The sequence below is a fragment of the Cupressus sempervirens genome, chromosome 9 (assembly GCF_028749045.1).
Source record: "Cupressus sempervirens isolate cs-2001-9-10 chromosome 9, ASM2874904v1, whole genome shotgun sequence".
NCBI classification, from domain to species: Eukaryota; Viridiplantae; Streptophyta; class Pinopsida; order Cupressales; family Cupressaceae; genus Cupressus; species Cupressus sempervirens.
The window spans coordinates 238,915,877-238,940,288 of record NC_143126.1 but is presented as its reverse complement, the minus strand read 5'-3'; positions in this window follow the sequence as shown (position 1 = coordinate 238,940,288).

Genomic DNA, 24,412 nt, shown 5'->3' with positions numbered 1-24,412 from the left:
AACCAAGCCTTGAATTTGATGGTCATATTTATCATTTTTTTAACTTTTAAACTATATATAACAAGCTAAAAAATTGATGGTCAGATGGGTATTTTTTGCACTTTTAAACCATATATGACAAGCTAAAAAATTGATCGACCATATAGATTAACAAGATAATTTTTGAAAAAAGCTATAAATACAAGACTCAAATAGATTAATAGATTAAACAATCATATATTCAATGTGTCACTCGAGCTCTGCAACTCCTCTCCCTCTTTTAGCTTCCTCCCAAGCTCCATGCTCTCTCTATCCTTGAGAGGATGGTCTCCCCTTCCCTAGTGCCCCCTCCCATTAGTGTCGTTGGGGCCTGTTTGTCTAGACCTAGAACCGGTTTTGTTCGCTAAGACCCAAAATTTTCATGACCTATACCAAGAAGATATTCCTTAGATAGGAAATTGCATTGTCCCTTATGACTGTGCCTCATTGGGCCCCAAAGCTCTTAGTTGTCCTCCATTGACATCAATTTTGGTAGTGTCACCTAAGTCAAACGAGTTGGGGGATGTTGTTGGATCCAAGTTTCTTGAGGACTCTGGTGCAAAACCTATGATCTCCCTAGGGGCCATTGGTCCCATGATTTCTCTACCAGATTCTCTGGTCAATTCTATCACCTTAGGCTTTACCCTTTGTCTAGTTGGTAAGTTCATCTTCTTTTGGCCCACAATTGATATGGTAAGGAAGTGGTGCTCTATGAAGTGGAAACTCTTAGGGTTAATGTCCATCTCTATAGTGACTAGCCCCCTTTTCTTGTTTAGATTCTCTATGAAAGTGGATCGGGACTTGATTATGGTGTGCTCCTGGTATTTTGGCAAACACCCCTTGCTAATGGAAAAATGGAAACCACAATTCAATGAGGAGAGTGAGCTCTATAGGTATGCTATGTCCTAGGTATGGTTTCACAGTCTTCCTTTAGAGTTTTGGGAGGAGCGAGTGTTCAGATGGATTGGTAACTGTTGTCTCTTAGGTTTGCACCCTTGTCCAAGGCCTATTCGCGAGGACAACCTAGTGAAACATGGAAACAACCTCCAAGTTGTGGGACTTGAACTACGAGATTGAGTCCCCAGAGAAGGCCAGCTTCCTCTTACTGTCAGGGCACACCTATCTATTCTCAGAAGGAAAAGGGAGAAAGAGAGCACTAAAGCAAATCTACCTAGTCTAATCTAAGGCGGTGATACACCAAAACAGAGTGTTTAGACTCATTTCTGCCCATATATGCACTATAGAACTAGGGTAACATCCAAAGTCATACATTCATTCAGACTTATATCGATCAACAACCACATATAGATCAGGAAACCAACTGAATAACACCAGGAACGGAAGATTTCACTTGTATATTATTCAATAGGCCAAAGATAGATATAGTATGTAGACCACTGATCTCAACAATACATCAATGAGAGGCAAAACAATACACATACACGTTGATGGCTGAAAGAGATGATACAGGATGCTTATCTAGCTTAGAGACAAAGGGATTTTTACACTGCAAGTCTGCAAGCAATAGCAGAGAAAATTAGGGAGAGTCAACCCTAAGAACAGATCATCAAATTGCCTTTATAGATTAGGCATAACTAAAGATTTTTGCATTGCATTCACTTCTCACCTACTGGCATTAACTTTCCATCCTAAGAATCCAATCAAAGATCTGATCTGAACATGGCCTGTATATAAAGAAATCTGATATCCCTCTGAGAAAGAGCCTGGAGAAGACAGAAATGGCACCACAACATTCCCTGACATGGTAGATGGATCAACAGATTGATGGAGTGTCATTCTATGTTTTACATTTACTCTGGTAGGTCGAGATTGATCATGGAGATTAGATCGCACAACAAAATTGATTATCTTCGCTTTCTGGTTCATGAATTCATCGGAGTCAAAAGGTCAACCAGGATCCTTATGCATCAACTAGGCCGCACGGGCCAATTGTATTTCTTTATTTTGCCACTTGGAGGTCCTCCCGCGGTTGAACACCCTTCATTGGACTAATCGCACCACCTTGAATACTATCATGAATGTGACGGTTACACTAACCATCAATCGCCATCCTCGACTATGTTGACAGGACACGTGTCGACAAGGCGTTGTGTCGCCAACATAACCCTCGCGCAACTCCTCCATAGCGCGATAGCGCTTACCGTTGATCTGAGTTGATCCAATGATCATGACCGTAAGCCCTGATTGTTTTAGCCGTGCCGACAGGAACTCTGACCTAGCACACATGGTTCCTTCTGATTTGTCGCCGCAACACCTGATTCTGTCGATCGTTGAAACTTGCCGCCATGACTATTTCCGCCGGGTGCTATGTTGCTATGGAGATTTTTTGGCTGATATGCGATAGCGACATAGCGCCAAGGGCGTTAAGAACCCTTTTTTGACCCGCAGAATGCCAGACCCACCCCTGCAACATGTCGTCAGGGCATCATCGCGCTATAATAAATATCATGCATTTCCCCAAATAGCGCGATGGCGCCAACCGTCGGTACCACTTAAATCTGACGGCCAGAAACTTGCAGGTCATAACATTAAAATACTAATTCAAGGCTAACCGTTGCATGAGCCACGCTTTCAAAATTTAAATCCTTGGCAGAAAAACTAGAGGTAACACTTCTGGAAACTCACAGGGGGCATGAGCCTACCCAATGCATGACTAGTGCCTGAGACTGATCCATTGGGCCATGGAGTCAGAAAAGAGGGCCTGGAAGGTACGAAATTGAGAGTTGCAAGAAACCCTAACCCTTAATGAGGAAATCAAAACATTAAAAAACCCTTGAACTCTGGCTTTGTCCCTACGACTTGGAAACAAACATAGGACCTCCTCAGCAACCTGAGATTTGTCAAAACTTCGAGAACTGGCGACTCAAGAAGTGAGCCATGTGCATGCACACTTATTGTAAAACAGGAACAACAGGAAGCAACTAAACTAACTATGTACATGGATTCACAAATTTTTCATAAACAGGGCTTCAGATGGATCCCATTGACTGGAATGCGCAGAATTTCACCATTTGGCCTATTTAGCTGGAATGCATTGGCCTGTTTGCAACTGGAGATTAGATAAGGGCCACTCCATAGTGGATCAAATTTGGAGTGCCTTCCTGGTTTTTCTCTGTCTGATTCCCACTTGAGAACTAAATCTCCCTCTCTGAAGATTCTGGCCCTTGCCTTTTTATCGAAACTCTTCTTCATCTGCTACTAGTGTATCTCCAGGGTTTGCATAGCTTTGTTTCTCTTTTCTTCCAGTTCAATCAGTTCTGCCATTCTCACTGACATGGAACTATTTTCAACCAATTCCTGCTGATGAGCCAACTCCAAGGATGGGAATTCCAACAAGATTGGAAGTCTGGCCTCCCTACCATATACCAATACAAAAGGTTAATTCTCAATAGATCTCTTCGGTGTTATCCTATCAGCCCACAGAGCAGTCCTTAATTTTTTATGCCAAACCCTTTGACTGTCTTCTATCGTTCTCCTTATGATTCTGATCAAATTTTTGTTGGAAGATTAAGCTAAACCATTACCTTGGGGGTAGTAATTTGATGATGTGCTCAGATAGATATTGTGATTCATTGCCCATGCACAAATCTGGGTTCCAACAAAAGATTTGGCATTATCTGAAATGATAGTAGAAGGAGCCCCAAACCTAGATACAATTCCATCAAGGAATTCAACAACTGATGGCTCTGTAGCATCCTTCAAGGCAACTGCCTCTGTCCACCTAGTGAAATAATCGGTGGCAGCCAAGATCCATTTATGACCTGCACTAGATGGAGGATTAATGGGGCCTATAAAATCTAACCCCCACTGAGTGAAGGGCTGATCCACCTGAATAGGATGAAGAGGAAGAGCTGCAAGTCTTTGTTTTCCTAAGAAAAAAGCACATTTCTCACATTTTCTCACATACCTATAACAATCATGGAATAGAGATGGCCAATAATATCCAGCCCTCATGATCTTCATGGCAGTTGTTCTTGCAGAGAAGTGGCCACCATCAAGGCCATCATGAAGTTCTTTAATCATCCTCTCAACCTGATCCTCTTCAATACATCTCAACAGGGTCCCATTAAAATCCCTCCTGAATAGGATATCATCAATCACAACATAGGGAATGGACTGCAGTCTATATTATCTTCTTTTAGCTCTGTCCAATCCCTGAGGGTATCCATTCCCTGATAAAAAGTTCCTCATGTCATCCATCCAGCTCCTTGGGGCATTAACATTTCTTTCCTCCTACTGCTCTGCAATTACCACAGCAGTCCCTTCATCTGAATCCTGACCTGATAACATTTCTTTGCATAATCCTCTCCCTCTTACCAATTTGGTAATCTTAATATCAACATCATATTCCATTACCCTAGTGATCCATCCAACTCTCTTTTCACTGATGTCCTTGCTTAACAAGAAGTATTTTACACTCGCATGGGGCACCAACAAATGGATCCTATTGTCGGATAAGAGGTGTCTAAATTTCTTCAAGGCTCTAATGACTGCAAGGGCTTGCTTCTCAACAAAGCTATACTTATCTTCATATTCCTTGAGTCCTTCACTAAATAAGGCTATGGGCTGCTCCTCATTCTTGTCATTTGTCTAAGTCAAGACAACAAAAACACTTGACTCACCACCTAAAGTGTAGAGGATGAAATCTTTCTCAAAATTTGGGTTCATGAGAGTGGGGGCTGAGGCTATGGCTGCTTTAATTTCTTCAAAAATCTCCTTCCCCTCCTTGGTCCATGAGAAGACCATATCTTTCTTAAGCATGGCTATGAGGGGTTTCACCATGATGGCAAGATTAGGAATAAACTTTCTTACAAAATTTATCCTACCAAGGAAACTTTGCATCCCTTTCTTGTGTTTAGGGAGAGGAAGGGAAAGTATTGCTTTTGTTCTTTTTGGATCAATGGTTAACCCATCCTTAGATACAATGTGTCCCAGTAATTTTCCTTGGCTTGTAGCAAAGACACACTTGGCTGGGTTGAGGGAAACCCCAAACTCTCTACATCTTAGAAATACCTATCTCAAATGATCAAGATGATCTTTTACATTCTTGGAATGTATAGTTATATCATCAAGGTATACTAAGACAAACTTGTCAATTAATCTTTTGAAAGCCACCTCCATTTCCTTTTGGAATGTGGCACCTGCATTTGTTAGTCCAAATGGCATCTTGCAATAAGCATAGGTGCCCCATTTAGTAGTAAATTTTGTCTTATATTTGTCAGATTCTTTAACCAACACTTGGTTATAACCAGAAAATCCATCAAGAAAAAAGAACCTCCTTGACCCACTGACCTTGGACAGAATTTGCTCCATAGAAGGGAGAAGATGGTGATCCTTAAGGGAAGCCTGATTAAGATCCCTAAAGTCCACACACAATCTGATTTCTCCATTCTTCTTCCTTATAGGGACAAGGTTAGCCACTCATGATGAGTGTTTGATAGGAAAAACTATGTTAGCTTCAATCAACTTGGATAGTTCCTTCCTCATTAAGGGTTCAATCTTGGGATTCACTGCCCTCTGTTTTTGCCTTACTGGTTTGACCCTATCAACTAAATCTATGGTATGCTGAAACAAACTAGGTTCAAACCCATTTAAGTCATCATATGTCTAAGCAAACACATCATTAAATTCTTGACATAGATGAATGAAATTTTCTTGCTCAGCCTCAGAACATACCTTCCCCATGTTAAGAGATTTTCCATCACCAATAGTAACTGGAGCATGATCATCCTTTTTTGCAGCTAGATTTATTCCTTTGCCTCTTATCTGATCATCAAGATTAAAGACACTCTCCAAGGTAATGAGACCCTTGGGCAACTTGTTGGAACTGAGGTGAATGATCTGATCACCATACTGATCTTGTAGTCTTGACTGATTTCTTTCTGAAAATTCTACTTCATTCTGCAAGAAACTCACAATCTGCTCATCAGACTCAAACACGTGCCAATGAGTATTATTATCAGGAACAGCAGGCCTTACTACCACCCTTATTTGTTGCTTCTTCTCTTCCTCAAGATTCCCTAGCACATCATAAGATGCACCCACTGCTGCAAGTCTATCAGCATATTTGTTTTCTTTCCTAGGAATGCTTTGGATATTAAATGCTTGGCAAACCTCAAGAAAATCCCAGACTCTGTGTTTGTAAGACTTGAGTAGGCCATTTTTGGTGATATTCTGATTTCTCACTTGGTTCACTACCAACTCACTGTGTCCATATACTTTCAAGGCTTGAATTCCCCTCTTTTGGGCAAGTAGGATACCTTGGATCAAAGATTCATACTCAGCCACATTATTGGTACAACTAAATTGGGGCCTAAAAGAGAAGTAGTATCTTATTTGTGTAGGAGAGATCAACATAACACCAGTCCCTACTCCATTTCTATTCCTTGAGCCATCAAAGTACATATTCCATATTCCACTTATGTCATCATTAGCTCCAACAAGATCAGGAACTTGAGCCTCCTTCTCTATTATGCAATATGTACTAAGGTTTGTCTCAAGAGTTTCCAACATAGGTTCAAACTGACATGTATTTTCCCACTCATCCAAGAAGAAATTAGGAATCTCTACTATGCAGGCGGCAGGCTCATTTACTATGTCATTCTCATCCATCTCCAAAATAGGGCAATTCATATTAATGAAGTTGGGAGTGTAGGATTTAGCGTGATGAAGGGCTTGAGGTTCTGCTCTAATTGAAGCGTTGGCCCCATATCTGGTCTTAAATGACATATAAGACCAATCAGTAGATATGAATCCACCTATTTGGGCAGTCAAGTCTCCTGAAAGACAGATGGCAAAATAGGGCTTGATTTCAGCAACAGATATGTCTTCAATCATAGTACAACCAGGGCATGCATGTAGGGCCATTTCCACATTCCTAAGGATGCCTACGGTTTTGATAGTACTCCCATCTAGTTGTAACACATCCCTAATAATGGGCTCATATTTCATTCCTAAAGCATCAGCAACACACCTAGGCATTACTGAGCTGCTAGCCCCCGAATCTATCATGCAATTATGGACTAACTTGCCCCCTATAATCAGAGAAACATAGAATGGAGGAGGTCTAAACTTTTTATTTGTCTCCACATCACCTGATGGTTGTACTAAACTAGTGTCACTCTCCATGGTAGATGACTGATCTTTGGGCTCAATCTTTTCCAATTCTTGCTGCAGCATCCTTTTTTGCATTGGTATGGTGGCAACTGCATCCCACATGGAAATGCTTACCTTGGTTTTCTTCATTTGCTCTACCACACTCAAGGGTGCATTAGCAATTTTGGAAAAAACTTTGGGAGCTATACCCATGAGAGGCTGAGATGGAGCAACATAGGGATCACTTGCATCCTCCTTTCTTGGACCTTGCCTTTGCTGTTGTGAAGTGTTTGTCTGCTCATTTGCTTTTTGTGTATGAGGTATAACACTCAAAGTTGAGGCCTGCTCAGGAGAAAGGGGGGCAGTATCTTCCATAGCTCTCTTCTTGCTTCTTGTGTTATGAGCAACGAAATCCTAGTTTACATTACAATGCTCCTCCATTTGGTGATTCATAAAAGAGAAATCACCCTGCCTCTGAACATATGAGGCCTCCTTGGGTGATCTCCCTTGTGTGATTGCTTTACTGTGGACTCCTGGACAGTTAGGGCCAAATAAGATTATGCTTTTTGACATAGGCAGTAGGTATAAGAATAGTTACATGAAGGATAGAAGTCTTGATCTTGGGCTAAGTTATTTTGAGGAACTAAAGCTCTACTCTGATTTGAGCTTGAAGTAGTAGCATGACTATTTTGCCTATTCTAATCAAAAGAGCTATTCCAATGATTAGGAGGCCTACCACCACTCGGGGCCTGATGTTGTAATTGGGGGGGCTTACCACTTTGGGCTTGCTGCCTTTCTAAGGCCACCACCTTGTTACTCATTTTTTGTATTAGAGAAAAACTATCCTCTAATCTCTTCCCTTGGTCCTTCAACTCCTTCCCCTGCTCTTGCAATTTTTTATCCAAAGTCCTCTCTCTTTTATCTATATTCAGAACTAGACCTTGGAGCATTTCCTTGAGTTCCTCTATTCCGTTTGAGGATGTGGAAGGTTGGGGAACTGGAGTAAGGGCTTGTGACATAGAAATTGTAGGAAGGGGGGCTATTGCTGGTTGGTGGTTGGGAACATCAGGAAAGAAAGGCATAGAAGGCCTTGGAGCCAACTTTCGTCCTTGTATTAGGATGTTCTCAGCTTTTATAGCTGTCTCATAAGCATTCGGTAATGTATCTCCTCCCATAGTTTGGATTGTAGTGGCAATGTCACTGTTGAAAGCTCTAAGGTAATGCAAGAAGGCATTACCAGGGGTAGGTTTCACTATAGTAGGTATTCTATCCCATGTCTTTTGGAATTTGTAATTAAAATCAGTCATACATTCATGGGGGGCTCTTTTTATTGTAGTCAGCTGCTCTAGTAGTGACAAATGGTCACTCTTATCCTCAAAATGTTTGCATAATCCTACTCCTAGTCCATCCCAATCAGTTATGGAACCATGAGCTAAGCCTCTATACCACTGCAATGCTTTTCCTTTTAAAGATGAGGCTAGAAGTCTAATAGCAACATCATCTTCTGTAATACCATGAATATTGCAGACATTCGCTACCTCTTGGATATGCTCTAAAGGGGAAATAGAAGTTTCACCAGTAAAATCAAGTATACTTTTTAGTGCAGATACTGGTATATCATGTCTTTGGGCTAACAACAGAGGACTTCCACCATTAAAGGTGGCAAAAGAATGAACTCTTGGTTGTGCCATACAAAAAAGTGTTCTATTGATGAGTGTTGATGGCAATCTAGGCTGAGTTCGAACAGTAGGGGGAGTAGAGATAGATCTTACAGGTATATCAACTGTTATTCTACCCCTAACTAGTGATAATGAAGTTCTAGTCCTTCTTCTCTTAGGATTTGAAAGAGAAAGCTCTTGATATTGAAATTTACCTCTAGAAGATGCCATTGTTTCAGTCCTAGGCATGAATTACTGCAAACTTGGTCTGGAACCAGACTTTTTGATGTTCAGAGTTGCCAAGTACTTGAAGAATCAGCCTCTTGAAGGCTTGAAAAATTGAAGCTAGCACTACTTCTTCAGCATTTATCTCTGGAATTCTTTCTTCTTGACACCAGTAGACCTGAAATCTTCTGATATGAGTCCCACCGGGCGTTCCAAAAACTGTTGTCACTTAGGTTTGCACCCTTGTCCAAGGCCTATGCGTGAGGACAACCTAGTGAAACATGGAAACAACCTCCAAGCTGTGGGACTTGAACTGTGAGGTTGAGTCTCTGGAGAAGGCCGGCTTCCTCTTACTATCAGGGCGCACCTATCTATTCTCAGAAGGAAAAGGGAGAAAGAGAGCACTAAAGAAAATCTACCTAGTCTAATCTAAGGCAGTGATGCACTAAAATAGAGTGTTCAGACTCATTTCTGCCCATATATGCACTATAGAACTAGGGTAACATCCAAAGTCATACATTCAATCAGACTTATATCGATCAACAACCACATACAGATCAGGAAACCAACTGAATAACACCAAGAATAGAAGATTTCACTTGTATATTATTCAATAGGCCAAAGATAGATATAGTATGTAGACTGCTGATCTCAACAATACATCAATGAGAGGCAAAATGATACACATACACATTGATGGCTGAAAGAGATGATACAGGATGCTTATCTAGTTCAGAGACAAAGGGATTTTTACACTACAAGTCTGCAAATAGTAGCAGAGAAAATCAGGGAGAGTCAACCCTAAGAACAGATCATCAAATTCCCTTTATAGATTAGGCATAACTGAAGATTTCTGCATTGCATTCACTTCTCACCTACTGGCATTAACTTTCCATCCTGAGAATCCAATCAAAGATCTGATCTGAACATGGTCTGCATACCAAGAAATTTGATATCCCTCTGAGAAAGAGCCTGGAGAAGATAGGAACGGTGCCACAACACTCCTTGACATGGTAGATGGATCAACAGATGGATGGAGTGTCATTGTATGTTTTACATTTACTCTAGTAGGTTGAGATTGATCATGGAGATCATATCGCACGACAAAATTGATTATCTTCGCTTTTTGGTTCATGAATCCATCGGAGTCAAAAGGTCAACCAGGCTCCTTATGCGTCAACTAGGCCACGCGGGCCAATTGCATTTCTTTATTTTGCCACCTAGAGGTCCTCCCGTGGTTGACCACCCTTCATTGGACTAACCGCACCAACTTGAATACTATCATGACTGTGACGGTTACACTAACTGCCAACCACCATCCTTGACTGTGCCGACAGGACACGTGTCGACAAGGTGTTGTGTCACCAACATAACCCTCACGTAACTCCTCCATAGCATGATGGCGCTTACCATTGATTCGAGCTGATCCGACAGTCATGATCGTAAGCCCTGATTGTGTTAGCCGTTCTGATAGGAACTCTAACCTGGCACACGTGGTTCCTTCTGATTTTTCGCCGCAACACCTGATTCTGTCGGTCATTGAAACTCGCCGCTGTGACTATTTACACCATGCACTATGTCGCTATGGAGATTTTTTGGCCGATATGCGATAGCGACATAGCGCTAAGGGCGTCAAGAACCCTTTTCTGACTGGCAGAACATCGGACCCACCCCTGCAACGTGTCATCAGGGCATCATCACACTATAATAAATATCGTGCATTTCCCCTATAGCGCGATGGAACCAACCGTCGGTACCGCTTAGATCTGACAGCCAAAAACTTGCAGGTCATAACATTAAAATACTAATTCAAGGCTAACCTTTTCACGAGACGCGCTTTCAAAATTTAAATCCTTGGCAAAAAAACCAGAGGTAACAGTAACTCCTTTGGTCAGTTCATCAAGATGGACAATCTGACTAGCTCTAGAATGAAATTAGGTTTTGCTAGATTGTGGATCAATGTTGGAATGAATAAACCCTTACCGATAATGGCTGACCTAAAATCTAAATGGGACAACTGGTCACAACTGATAATATATGAGAATGTGGCCCACTTTTGCCAAAAGTGCAACATGTTTGGTCGTATGATTATGGATTGTCTAATGGGTGAGAAACTCAAAGACAAAGTGTCCTCACCAAGAGTGGTGGTGATTGAAAGCTCCAAAACTATTGAGATGACTAAGAAGGCCAAAATCCCAAAGAATAAGTAACCAATAGGCTTGGAAGAAACATGTGAGGGGGCCTCTCAGGACTTGGTTGAAACCCCTAGCAAAAATGATGATAAGGTAAGAACCCCTGTGAAGGTGGATGTCTTTGGGCAAGGTTGAGCAATCTAAACTATTATGGATGATGTTTTTCATCATGAAGAGGGGGAGATTTTTGATGCACTTGCTATTCAACTATTCCAACTTGGGGATGGACAAATGAATAAAGTGATGGTAGTTGACAATGGTGCTACTCTGTATTGTTCATCCCTTCTCTTAGGGAATGGATCACCTCTCATTGATGGAACCTTGGTGGTCTCTCTCCCAAGTATGGTTGAAATGCTCTCCCCCACATCTAAACTACCAAATTAAAACCTTCTCAACAATGTTGTTGAATGGACGGTCCCAAAGCGTAAGCCTAGAGGATGATACAAGGAAGATCGTTGGTCATCCATGAGGATTGGGAAACAAAAAATCCTAAAGGATACCCAATATCATAAAAGATGAAGCTCATATCTTGGACTGTGAGATGCTTGAATAGCCCTAGGAAACAATATGAAATAAAATAAAAGATCATAGAGAATAAAATTGACTTGATTCTTTTGCAGGAAGTTAAAATGACTGAGCAAGTTTTTTCTAGAGTTGCTACCTACATTTGGCCAGGAGCTAAATTTTCTTATAGTGAGGCTAATGGAACCTCTAGTGGCATTGCCATGATGTGGAACCTCACCAAGTTGGTGGGAATGGTCACCTATATTAATCCCCATTTTTTGGTTATGAGTTTCACCTTCCATGTTATTAGATAGAATATTTTCAATTTCTATGTCTCCAACACTAGGAATGGTAGACTAGTTATTTGGGATGATGCTACTAAAGTGACTAAGACTATGAGATAAGGACGATTTCTGTGCATGGATAATTTTAACAACCCTCTATATCCATCTAAGAAATAGGGGGGTTTGGAAGACTTTTCTGATAGTATACAAGATTTGGAGGGATTTCTTGGAAGGAATGACTTGATTGATATTAATCTCCATGATCTTTCCTTCACTTGGTCTAACAATAGATTGGGGAAAATTTTGATTAAGCTTAGACTTGATAGGGCTCTTATTTCTTCTAGTTGGGACATTCTCCAACACTCTTCCTTAAAGGTGAAGCCGAGGACAGTTTTGGATCACTCTATGTTGGTGTTTTCTTGGTGGGAGAATCAACCCACCAAACGAAGGCCTTTTAGGTACAAAATCATGTGGCACTCACACAATGATTTAAAATATTGTATTGTGTGATGGTTGAAGGATCAATTTGAGGGAATGACCATGTTCCATATATCCAAAAAACTTGAATGAATCTTAAAATAAGTGTGGGGATGGAGTAAATCCTCATTTGGAAAAATTTCCAAAGAGAATAAATATACTAAGAAGAAGTTGGAATCCCTCCAAAACTAGCTTATTTAGGGCAATACTAATGATAAATAGTAGTAGGAGGAGAGGGATTATCAAAAGTTATGGAAGACAATCCTAAATAGGGAGGACATTTTCTAGAAATAGAGATCTAGAGTTTAGTGGATTGGAGGAGGGTGACTGAAATACAAACTTTTTCCATAAATAAACATCAAGAAGGGAAAAATGGAACACCATAAACATGTTGTTGGATGATAATGGTTAGGAGATTAATGATATGGAGGAGATAGAAGTTAAAGTCAATCTCTATTTCAAGGAGCTTTATAACCCCCCTGCTATGTAGGTAAACAGTAACATGCAAAATGATATTTTGAGTTCTTTTTATCTAGTTGTGAACAACCAGATGAATGAGGACTTGACTAACAAGGTCAAGAAGGAGGAAGTCAGAAAAGTTGTGTTTAGCATAAATTAGTTCAAAGCCCCTGGTCCTGATGGTTTTCCCCTGGCTTTTTTTTCAGGAATTCTGAGATATTTTCAGGTATGACTTGATCCATGCTGCTAGAGACTCTATCAAAATGGGAAATCTTTTGAAGGAACTCAACTAGATCTTCATTGTCCTTATCCCTAAGACTCATAACCCTAGTCACTTGGAAAACTTTCATCCTATCAGTCTATGCAACACAATTTTTAAAATCTTTACTAAGATTATGGTAAACTGAATCAAGCCCCTCCTAAATATGTGCATTGGTCCCTACCAAAATGGTTTCATCCTTGGGAGGCAGATCTTGGACACAATCATAACTATACACAAGGTTATCCACTCTATCGATACAAGCAAGAACTTAGGTATGACTCTTAAACTAGATTTTCCAAATCTCATGATAAGGTTAGGAGGGAATTCCCTATTTTTGTTCTCTTAAAAATTAGTTTTAATGATAAGATTACCAAAATTATCAAAAATTTGGTTAATGCTGCCACCTTTTGAATGCTTGTTAATGTGACCCCTAGAGAATTTTTTTCTTCATCCCAAGGGTTGCACCAAGGTGACCCCCTATCCTCATATCTCTTCATTATTGTGGCTGAGCTCCTTGGTACAAATTTGGTTGCTAGAACAATGCTGACAAGTTAAGAGGTGTTAGACCCACATCCTTGTGTCCTCCTAAAACTATTCAACAATTTTTGGATGACACCTTTTTATTTGGTATCTCCTTCATCCATGAAGCTAGGGAGTGGAAAGCTATTCTTAATTAGTATGTGGAGGACTCTAGCCAATGCATAAATTATCACAAAAGCAAAGTGTATTTCTTTAATACAATTATCACTCTAAGAGGTAAGATTACTCAAATTTTTGAATGACAAGAGGCATTTCTACCTAGTAATTATCTTGGGCTCCTACTCACAACTAAAGAAGTATCAAATCAGTTTTGGAATGTTCTTGTTGAATGCTTCTAGAAAAAGATAGTGGGCTAGAAAGGAAAAATTTAGAGAAGTGCAAGAAAATTCCAACTTCTCTCTACTTCCCTATAGGGCATCTGAATTTACTTCCTTTGCATTTTTAAACCCTCGAAAAGATTCAAAGATATCCTTGAAAAAATTCAACGAAACTTCTTGTGGTCTTGCACTGAAAATGTACTAGGTTGAGTTTGGTTAGCTAGGAAAAAGTATATCATCCCAAGGACCTTAGAGGGTTAAATATAAGAAGGATTGGACATAAGAATAAATCCCTCTTGACCAAAGTTGGTTGGAGGTTTATGAACTCGGATGGTAATTGGTACAACATTGTGAGGACAAAGTACCTTGGAGGAGATTCATTTCATTAGGCTCTATGGACCAAGGCTCTCCCCTAGGGCTTTAAATTTTGGAATAATATGAAGCACACCTAAAAATTGTTGAAGATGGGATGCTATTAGATGGTCGAGAGTGGTGATACCATTGATTTCTAGGATCATTTATGGCTCCAAGATTACTCACTCAATCTCACCAAATTCCTCTCGTTGTGTGAGTTTAACACTAGAGCTAATGTATCCCTAATTCCAAACTATATCACCTTGGATCACCAATGGATTGGGATCCAACACCAGACTCCTATGGGGGTGGGTCTATCTCTAGAACTTCAATGTCTTCTGAGAAATTATAGGATCCTCCTTACCCTATTTGATGACTCCTTGGTTTGGAAGATTACTCCCTTGGGGGACTTTATGGTGAAGTTGACTCATCTTTGTTTCCTTAAGGGTGGAGAGGCCCAAGGAGATTGGAGAAAGGTCTAACACCCATGGATCCTTCCAAAGATAATTTTTTTCTTATGAATGACTTTATATGGGTCTATCCTCACTATGGATAATCTACAAAGGTGAGGATGCCATCTTGTAAACTATTGTGTCATTTCTCTTCAGGATAAAGAATATATATCACACCTTCTTATTCAATGCCCTTTTGCCTCAAAGGTGTGAAGGGAGGTTCTTTTCTTATGAGGAATCTAGTATTATGTTAATGAAGGTCTATAGTAATTTTTTCAATGGAATGTCTTCTCTTCCCACCCGTACCTAAATAACTTATGGTTGGTAACTCCTCCTTATGTTTCATGAGTTATATGGAAGGAATAGAATAAGAGAATTTTTAGGGATAAAGATGCTACCAGTTTGGAGGTGGCTCAGTAGGTTATTAGACTCCTAAAGGAATGTAGTGGAATCTAGTGGTGGACCACCCACTCCCCCCCCCCCCCCCCCCCTCAAACCCCCCGTGTACACTTGATAGGTAGTCGACCTGTACCTGGAAAGTGGGTCAAATTGTTGCATAGTTTGATAACTCAAAAGACTTGGCTAGGATGAATATGGTATGGAACCTACCCCTTGAGTCATGCTTTAATCTTAATTTTTATGGCTCAACCATAATGGGATGTTCTACTACTACAGGTGTGTTACACAATTCTATAGGGAAAATGGTTATGGCTTATTCTGGAAACTATGGTGGTGGCTCAAATAATGAAGTTGAAGCCATGACTCTACTATGTGGATTAGGACTCGTAAGAAAATGTGGAATCAGTAGGATGATGGTAGAGGGGGGTTCAATGTTAATTATCGAAGCTACTAAAGGGGACAGTCGAAGTGGTTAGGCAATCAAGGTGATGATTCAGGAAATTTGTAAGTTGATGGAGGAATACGAAGAAATCCAAGTGGATCATATTTACAGTGAAGCTAATTGTGTGACAGATGAGTTGGCCAAATTTGGACATAGTGTCATGAGGCTAACTAAATGGGAGGACATCAATATAATTCCATCATCAACTGAATTGTTGATAGAACATGAATTTACTTTTAATAGAGCCATATGAACCATCACCCCAAGTGGTATGTCTTTAAGTTTTTGTCTGAGCAAGAAAGAAAAAGGTCTCATAAAGTATACATTTGGAGAGATTATATACGTGGATATGCTTTTATTGTTAGTTTGTGGTGACTAATTAGGGAAGTATTGTACATACTTCATAAATTCTTTGGGTTTGGGGAATTTTTTTTACCATGGCCGATGTATGGTCGACATATAGCCGACATCTTGTAACCATAAAGCAACATAAAAAATACTTGTATAGAAGGGCTTAGGGTTAGCGATTGTTTCATTGTGAGTGATATAAAAATTGGTTCTTGTGGTGATATTGAGCTATAAGGGATTACAGATTGTAATTAGGTTGTAATCACTGGATCGTAATAATATTGGACTTGTTGTTTGGTGGACATAGCCTAGGGATTGGGTGAACCATGTTAAATCTTGGTGTCCTGTGTTCTTTTCTATGTGATCTATTTTTTATTTTTTTTTGTCCTATTTGCATGTAATTATTATTTTTGTCCATGGTTAAATCCTAACATTTATGATCTCCTTGCTATAAATGTTATTTATTTCCACAAAAGGATGAAGGTGTTGGATTTTTTCACACTCAAAAAATTGATTGAAAAAGATAATAATGACATCTCACTGATACCCAACTATAGTTAGAGCTGACATAAGGTGATTATAAAAAGAAAATGAAAGTATACACATACTAGGGAAAGAGATGTTTTGGGCTTTGCGAAGCCTTATGGACTTATGATGGCTTTTAGCTACCTCCACATTTACATCTTGAGCATATTTTATTTAATTTATAAAAACTATCTTACCTACAACTTGATGATGTTGGGAAGTTTAGAGGAGTTGGTGGAAAAAGTTGAAGAGTTGGTGATTGAGTTGGGTGGTGGAATGGGAACCAGCAATCGTATTGAACCTATGGGAGTTGAGGAGTACATTCTCAATATTGAAGAAACAAAAATGTATCTGTGGGAGGGTGACCTATTACCCTTTATGGAAGGAATGGTATAACATGAGGAAGAAATCTCTATGTAGTACTTCAATTTCTAGAAGGATAGAAGGGTGGTTGTTAAAGGGATGAATTTTGAAATCACCGAGGATCTTATTGCTATGGTTGGTTGATTTCCTATGAGTAGCAAGAATTGGTTCAAACAATCTCGTGTGAATGATGAGACTAGCTTGCAAAAATTCTTCAAATTTAATGAGGAACTAGTGCATACGCAGGGTGGGTTTTCTAGGGTACACCTTCCTAAGCCTTGGGACATCATCTACTAAATTATTATGAGATAGATTAATTTGGAGAATCATTTTTTGGTACTTTATTTTTACCATTTCCTCATCCTCAACCATTTTAGAAATATGGATCAAATCTCTTTTCCATTCCGTTTGCTGAATTCCATGGAAGATAGTATTTTCAAGGATAGGAGGGAGTTGGAGGAGGGAAAACCATTTTATGTCCTCCATCAAGGCTTCATGAATAAGTTGTATACCCATCACCTTTCCCAAAACTTGCCCTCCTAGTTAACCGTCTAGCCACTACTACCCCACAAGTATCTATTGACCCTAGTCCTTGTCCTAGCCATAAAAAGATCAAGAAAACCCCCTATCCTGAGGTCAAAATTAGCCTCATAGACTCTGACATGGATACTACTAAGAGAAAACAGAGTGATCATAGAACCAAAAAATGTCTCCAAATGGAGAAGTTTAAGTCTCCAAATAGGTCTTTAGTTTGGAGTCCAGGGAAAGGGACATAAAACCCTCAAAGAGGAAGAAACCCCATCAAGACATTAGCAAGAACCTTGGCTCAATCCTCCCATCCCATCCCATAATTCTGATACCCTAGAGGCTAACCCTTCCCTAACTACAAGTGGTGGTGAGGACATTACTTCCCCTAGGAAGGACACTCCCAAAGTAGGGGGAAAAAAAGGGAAGTACAACCATGATTGGAGCTATTGCAAGGATCAGTTTGATAAGCTTGAACAACCAATGAAGGAGTTAGTTGATAATCATACTGGCATCTACCAAAGATTTGAAACCTTGGGTGAGTTCTCCACTAAATTGATACATTCGGTGGCTACCACCCTTTACTTTCTTTAGGTGAATAAGGATCTGAAAGACCTAGGAAACAAAAATGAGACTTCTCACTCTATATATGGCTTCCTAGTAGATGACTGGATGAAGACCCTCTTGGACAAACTATTCAAGGAGGAGTGGGTGATTATGGATAGGGATGGACCTGAGGTGAAGGATATTGAGGAGCCAAATAAGGAGGGTAGTTAGCCCTTTTGGCTATTTTTTTTTTTGCTTTAATGATAATTTTTTTTTAATCTAAACTTAATGCCCTATGGGGCTTTTTGTTGTTTGTATAAGTTTAATTGTTGGACTAATAGTAGCAATATGTTGTTTGACTACTAGAATACTCTTCCTAATTATCTTCTTTATTGCAATAGGACTGACATAGCTAGGGTTGTTATGGACTATGGTAGTTTTTTGAAGTATAAAACTAGTATTCATTAGTAGATAGGGAGATAACCTCTAGCTGTTCTTTCAACCTTTCTGTACTCTAGGGTTAGCCCCCCATCTCTCTGGGCTACTATGTATATACTTAAAAAATAAATTAAACAATCAAATTTTACTATAGATAATATTAAATTTTATATATGTGTGTGTGTGTCTTTGAATGTGTGCATATGTAGGTATGTATATATGTATATATGTATGTATATATGTGTATATATGTATATATATATATATATATATATATATTTATATATATGTATATATGTATATGTGTGTGTGTGTGTGTGTGTGTTTTTATAAATATATATGTATGTATATAAATATATACATGTATAAATATATATACATACATATATACATCTATCCTCATTCACAGTATCTCTATGCAAGGTCACTGATCTATCAGACTCTTTGATGAAAATGATAGGGAAACCATGGTGGAAAAATAGTAAAACTATGGTGCATAGTATGTTGACAATTAGCTAATGAAGATATATAATTATAGTCATTCATGGCAACACATGATGTACATGCTTGTAGGAAACCTTGGAAATAAAGATACTTATCGTTTGCTACCCAAAAAATTGTCTAAGTATGAAATTGGTTTACAACAGTGTATTGTTTTGTATGTAACTTGTTACTAATGTCATATTATGACTAATAGGGTTACATAGCAAAAGGAAGATGTATGATGGACATGTGGCTAATGTCTTGTGCAGAAATACTAACTCTAACACTTGCTATTCAAGTTTTAGTGAAGGTAGTTATGTGATTATCAGTCAAGAAAAAACAATAATATTTAATGTATAACTTCTTTATATGATGTTATTTTTAGAAAAAAGGTTAGATGTGGATGGTATACATATGAATGATGATGTGTACAACCTCAAACATCAGTATAGATTGTACGGACAAAAGATATTGAAGACTTATAGCACAGTGGAATTAAAGGAAAGGAATTAACTTTTTTACAAAATAATTATTTGACCAATTAGGGCCGACATCCTAGATGTTTACTCTAAGTTGGAAAGGTATATTATGGTCTAAGTAGCCAACCTAGCAGAAATTTGTAGAAAGGCATGGTATTTATGCAAAGGACAACTTGCGAAAAGAAGTGTGGTATTGTATTGTATTAAGTGATATGCAAAATTTTTGTGAAGTGATATATGTGAAGTTTTGAGAACCTTATTTTTTGATCCAAGATCTAGCTAGGCTCAAAGATCAGTCAAGAAATAAGTTCTAGCACCTATATACCTAAGGACTAATTACTTGTTTTGGCAGTGAGCTCTTCTTGTAATAGGAAATGCATGTTTGGGTAGTGGGCTCATCTTGAATCTACTATACTACAAGTCCTAACAGGGTTGGGACCTCCTAATAGGGATTCAAAGTCTCCTAATAGGGACTTTCTATACTAAATTTGCTCATTAACTCCTAATAGGGTCCATCCTCTAACAAGGAACAGATATATCAGTATATTATCTAGTGGGTATCATCTCCACTAGGGTTTTGCCTTGGCTAGGGTTTCCCTAGTTAACAAAATATGGTGTTATGAGTTATCTTTGTGCATGATTACTGTTATTGTTCACCATTGTTTGTTTACTTTCTTATGTATGGTTCAAAGTAATAAATAATATTTAGTTGGTGACTAAAGTTTGTAAACTATTGATTCACCCAACCACACCCCCGGCTCTTAGTAATTCCTATTTCTAAAAATTGGTATCAGAGCCAAGGATACATGGATAAAAGGCTCTAATAGTCTCAAGGAAAAATTTGATGATTTTATGAAGATTTTATCAGTTTAAGGTTTTGACAATAGATGGATAGTTTTTGATAGTTTTTGACATTTCAACCTTTGTCATTTATGTCAAAGAGGGAGAATATGCATAAGAAAATTGTAAATAAGGTAAGGTATGAAATCATATTGAAAGGGGTAACATATGTAATATGGAGAAGTTGTAAAAGTTGAATAATCTCTTGATACTGTAATGTTTTTGACATATTTTTTATAGTTAGACAATTTTCCCTATTTTTTTGCCATCAATGCCAAAGGGGGAGAATGTTGACAATTGGCTAATGAAGATATGTAATTTTTGTTATTTATGGAAATACATGATGTACATGCTTGTAGAAAACCTTAGAAATAAAGATACTTAGCTTTTGGCACCTAGAAAATTGTCTAACTATGAGATTGGTTTACAGTAGTGTATTGTTTTGTATGTAACTTGTTACTGACATCATATTATGACTAAAGAGGTTACATAGAGGAAGTAGGAAGTATGATGGACATGTGACTAACATCATGTGTAGGAATACTAACTCTAACACTTGTTATTCAAGTTTTAGTAAAAAGAAGTTTTGTGATTATCAGTCAAGAATAGAGAACATTTTTTAATGTATAACTTGTTTATATGATGTTATTTATGGAAGGGAGGTTAGATGTAGATGGTATACATCTGGATGGTCACGTGTACAACCTTGGACATTAGTATAGACTATATGCATAAAAGATATTCAAGACTTACAAGATAGTGGAATTAAAGGAAAGGAATTATTTTGTTTACAAAATAATTACTTGACCAATTAGGGTTGACATCCTAGATGTTTACTCTAACTTGGAAAATTATACTATGGTCTTAGCCAACCTAGCAGAAATTTTTAAAAATACATGGTATTTATGCAAAGGACAACTTGTGAAAAGAAGTGTGGTATTGTATTGTTTTCAGTGATATGCGGACTTTCTATGAAGCGATATATGTGAAGTTTTGAGAACCTAATTTTTTGATTTAAGATCTAGCTAAGGTCAAAGATCAGTCAAGAAAGAAGTTCTAGCACCTATATACCTAAGGGTTAATTACTTGTTTTGGTAGTGAGCTCTTCTTGTAATTGGAAGTCCATGTTTGGGCTGTGGGCTCATCTTGCATCTACTATACTACAACTCCTAACAAGGTTGGGATCTCCTAACAAGGATTCAAAGTCTCCTAATAGGGACTCTCTATAATGAATTTTTTCATTGACTCCTACCAGAGTCCAGCCTCTAACAAGGAACATATATATCAGTATATTATCTAGTGGGTATCATCCCCACCGGGGTTTTCACTTGGCCAGGGTTTTCCTAGTTAACAAAATATGGTGTTATGAGTTATCTTTGTGCATGGTTACGATTACTATTTAATATTACTTGTTTACTTTCTTATGTATGGCTCAAAGTAATAAATAATATTTAATTGGTGACTAAAGTTTATAAATTACTGATTCACCCCTCCTCTCAGTAATTCTTATTTCTAACATAGTATTGAGTAGTCATTATCACTTTTCAGTGGGATTTTTGATTTACAAAGTTGTGATTAAGTTGGAAAGTTGACCTGCCACCTACCATTAGACTTTTGTCATTTTTTTAAACCTCTCGCCATTAGAATTTTTCCCATTTTTAAAAATGCATGAATTTTTTTTTGTTATTTTAATTTTAATTTTTAATCTATGATAATTAAATTACTTTAATTTTATGTAAAATAATTTTAAATTACTATACTATTTAAAATACGAAATAAGTTTTATCTTTTAAAAAATATTTTAAATCTTTTTAATGTTGTAGTAGTAATACAAATGGGAAATCAAATTCGTTAAAAATAGTAACTAAAAATATTAATTAGTACTTGAGTAAACGAAGTGTAATCATTTTTTGACATTGTACAAAAATTATAACATTCAAACCTTGACACTTAACCAAGCCTTGAATTTGATGGTCATATTCGTCACTTTTTGCACTTTTAGACTGTATGTAAGAAGCTAAAAGTTTCATGGTCATCTTGGTCATTTTTGTACGTTTAAACCATATATGACAAGTTAAAAATTTGATCGACCATATAGATTAACAAGCTAAATTTAAAAAAAAAACTATAAATACAACACTTAAATTGATTAATAAATTAAACAATAAAATTTTACTATAAATAATAAATAATATTAAATTATATATATGTGTGTGTATGTATATATGTGTATATATGTATATGTGTGTGTGTGTGTATATAGATATATATGTATGTGTATATATACATATTTATGTATGTTTATATATATATGTATATATGTATATATGTATACACATACATATACCATGTGTATATACATATAAATATATATGTATATCTATATGTATGTATATGTATATATGTGTATAGATCCACATATATGTACATATACATATACATACATATAGATATACATATATATGTATATGTATATATACACATACATGTATATGTGTATATATTTATATACACATATACATGTATGTGTATATACAAACATATATGTATATATATATATATATATATATATGTATCTATGTATATGTATATATATTTATATATAGATATGTGTGTGTGTGTATATTTATTTAATATATATTTTTAAATTTATATTATTTACAACATTATATTTAAATTAATTTATAAATTTTTTAAAATAGTTTAAAGCATATGAAGTCATGAATTAGAAGCTTTCTTAATTAATTTTATACTTTGTATAATAAGATAATAATTTAGAAATTTATTTTAATATTTTTAAAATTGATTGTATATAAAATACAATAAAAATGACACTCAATATTTTTCACAAAATGAATAATGAATGATATTAAATTGACCAAATCTTTAATTTTTCTATAAGTAATTGGTTGAAGCATAAATTAATTATTATTATATGTTAGGCTTGAGTAGACTCAAACTCAAGACCTCCCAAATGAAAAGTTGAAAATTACAATAGTGTTATATATAGCCTCTTACCTACAAGTAATATAATTTTAATTTATAATTTATAATAACTAATAGTTTAAGATGAAATATCATTGTTGTCTTTGAAAAATATCTTCAATGTTGTTCTTATGTATTAGTGGAATAAAATAAATGTGTGAACTAAAAGCCCACCTAGAAATCCATAGAAAAAAAAAAGGCTCAATAGTTTGGATTGTTTAGAATTAGATAGTCACCACACCCATAGGGTAAATTGTGTGAGGGGGTCTACCTAACATGGCCAAAATTATTCCCAAGTATTTCAAAAGGTAATCCAAATAAAATGTAGGATTTGAAATATAAGATCCAGATAAGGTTGTAAAAAATATAATAAAAAAACCAATTACAATGTTCTCAAATTTGGAGAGAGAGAGAGAGAGGATACATATTCATAATGATATGTTTCTCTAGCCATCTCTTTCTATTTACTCTTTTCTATTATCCCTTTATATCTTTTCGTCTCTACAAGTTAAATATATTTTCAATAAGTAATAAATTATCAATACTTTTTATTATATTTATTTTAACTGCTAGTTAGGAATTATTAATTTTTTTAATTATGATTATTGGAAGAATAAATTTAGAATTCAAATAACTAATAAAAATAGAAGAGAACTAAAGTAAGAAAAAAATTATTAATCCATCCATTTATTGATATACTTCTTATAGGAAAACAAAATCAATTTGTTATATTGATCAAAGATCCCAAAATAGTGAGTAAAATCTCCCAAACTATTTAACAAAGTGTCTGTATCCTAGAAGATAGAAAGTGAAACCATAATTGGTATGATAAAAAGAAATCTCAAGTGCCATGAATGAATTATGGAGAATAAAACCAACCTAATCCATTAATAAATAAACCTTGGAGAAAGTGAAGAGACGAAGCACAAATGACTAATTATTAGTGACTAATTATCAGTCACTTATTTAGTCATTTATTTGATAGTTTATTTAGTTATTTGTGATAAAGTGACCAATTATCCAGTCACTTATTTAGTAGTATACTTACCCACTTATATTTGGTTGATATTTTTATTTTACCAAGTGACCAAATTGATCACTTATTAATCACCTATAGTTGTAAATTATTAAGAAATAATGGAATGTGACCAGTTTTACTCATATGACTAAATTTTTTAATG